Below are 2,483 nucleotides of genomic sequence, written 5' to 3'. Positions count from 1 at the left end.
CTTTCATTGCGGAAGCTTTGCTTGTTGTCGTGTTATTTTGAAATCAATTGTTATTTTTGAAAACGCGCCCTAAAGCTATCCAATTTCAACAGTTAAAATAAGTATTACCTATCTTAGTAATACATATTAAAAACCATCAAAAATAAATAAGCGGCCTTATTACATTTAAAAGCCCAAAACCTCAAACGTAATTAAAAGGATGTCCAGTTCACGGAAGAAAATCAAACTTTGAGCGGGTGGCCACTCCGAATTCCCTCACAGCTCCAAGCCCACTATGGTTGGGGATTTCCTGCGTGGATAAAAATAAAAGGGGTGAGTTTGGGGAAAACTCAGTGTGTAAGGAAAACCCATTCAAAGCCCAAGTCAGCTCAAGCCAATTGGGCCTAAGCCCATTCAGGTAACAGTGATACTGGGCCAGAGCCCTTTTCAGATTTACAATAAACTGGGCCTTAGCCCTTTATTCAGATAACAGTATGGCCCATAGGCCCATTTCAAAATACATGCAACATCAGTAAACATATGCAAGCCCATTTGGGGAGACTACTCAACCCACCAACCACTACACTCCATGTGGGGAATAGCTCAACCCACCCATTAACACTCCACAGATTGCGACCTTTTTGCTCGTCAGTTATCGATAAATTGAGGCAAAGCCTCCGATCGTGGACAAGCCACTTTCGATACTTCCTCCGTCAATATCCCAATCCCATGCATCAGATAATAACAACATGGCATGCAGTAAATAACAACAGTCAAACATGCATTTAAGTCAATTTAACCCTAAGGGTATTTCGGTAATTTATCTCCTAGGGGTAAAACTGTAAATTTTCCACTTTTAAAGGTATTTCAGTAATTTATCTATTTTAGGGTTTTTCATGCATATTCTTACTTTTCACGTACTACAGAGTCACGTACCGAGGGTTTTTACCGAATTGAGCCCGTTGGCCCATCATTCCAATTTTGGCCCATTAGGCCCAAAAATATCGAGAGCACAGAAATCATGCACTTTGCAGTCCAAACATTGTAACTTACCAAAAACATTAATCGATTTACCTCATGAGCATTCGCACACTCGTAAATCTACAAAATACCGGTTTTCGGCATTTCGGCTTTTCGACTTTTGCCGATCTAGACTAAGAAAGAGGGTGTTAGTTACACACCTGTTTGCGACGATATGCTGACAAGATCCACACACGAACCGCCTACAATTGGATTACTAACACGTTAATCTAACTATTCAAATACAAACTACGTATTAACCCCTTACAATATTCGGCCAACCACACCTACAGATCATAGTAAGCTTATAAGAAATCAATAAGCAACTCATTAACAAATTTTTGTCAATGTTTACCACATAATCATAATTTCACTGCAAGCTATCTTCCTGAGCAACAGTCACTAAATCATTTATAACTGGAGCTACGAAACTCCAAATCAAGTGCCGTTAATTTTCCCTGAAAATAGACTCATATATCTTCTATCCATAAAATTTTAAGAATTTTTGGTTTAGCCAATCAATACCAAATTTTTCTCAAAGTTTCCCATGTTTCACTGTTTGACTAATCTGACCACTCTTCATTACGAATCAAATTTCTCATTGTACAGAATTCAAAATATGTTCTTGTTTATTTCATTAGAAACTAGACTCAATAAGATTTAATTACATAATTTATTCAGCTTCTAATTCATCTCCCACAATTTATGGTGATTTTCCAAAGTCACGTTACTGCTGCTATCCCAAGCAGATTTATTACCAAATCACTCTTTCATACACCTATCTTGCATGCATGTTATTTAAACATGTATATCACCAATCAATCATCACATATCTATGATTTTTACTTAAGCATACTCTCCATTTCATCATTTTAAAGCACAACATGTTAGCCGATTTTTCCCTTTAGCATCTAAGGCACATGCATGCTTATTTGTTTGGCTCAACTTCACATATCTTCCATTTTTCATCAAAATAACATGAAACAACAACCATTTCCTTCATTTTAATTCATGACCAAATGCTCACAACACAACCAAAAATCAAAATATACTTCAAGAGTTAAGGTAGAATCAAGAAGAACTCATGAACCTCAAAATAGAAGCAAGGTACCAAGAACTTACCTTCAATTTTCCTCCTCCTAATGACCAAATACTCAAGAGCTTTCTCCTCTCCTTTCTCTTCTCTAACTTTCAGCTATGATGAACAAAGATGAACAAAACTTTGTTCTTTTCACCTCTTTTTCTTTTAATAAAACTTCATATTTCATCCATTTAATTCTTTAATACAAAAGACATGAAATTCTTATCATGAAACATTTACCTAACCCATTATCATGAAACATTTACCTAACCCATTATCATAGAACATTTACCTAACCTATTATCATGGAACATTTACCTAACCTATTATCAATTTGTATCAATTTGTACCATAAATTATGGATATCAAGTGTACATTTTGTCTACAACAACATGATGGCTAG

The 2,483-nt window shown here is 35.8% G+C and overlaps 1 long non-coding RNA gene across 1 annotated transcript; it reads right to left on the bottom strand.

Moving 5' to 3' along the window:
- Nucleotides 1-239: 239 nt before the first annotated feature.
- Nucleotides 240-2,280, bottom strand: LOC128282538 (uncharacterized). The gene is made up of 3 exons (XR_008272840.1): nt 2,122-2,280; nt 1,161-1,202; nt 240-289 (listed from the first exon to the last, which is right to left on the bottom strand). It is a non-coding gene; the product is annotated as an uncharacterized LOC128282538 (long non-coding RNA).
- Nucleotides 2,281-2,483: the final 203 nt, after the last annotated feature.

Source organism: Gossypium arboreum, chromosome 10 (genome assembly GCF_025698485.1).
Source record: "Gossypium arboreum isolate Shixiya-1 chromosome 10, ASM2569848v2, whole genome shotgun sequence".
Lineage (NCBI taxonomy): Eukaryota > Viridiplantae > Streptophyta > Magnoliopsida > Malvales > Malvaceae > Gossypium > Gossypium arboreum.
The sequence above is the reverse complement of the archived record's forward strand: the minus strand, read 5'-3'. Positions and strand labels throughout refer to the sequence as shown.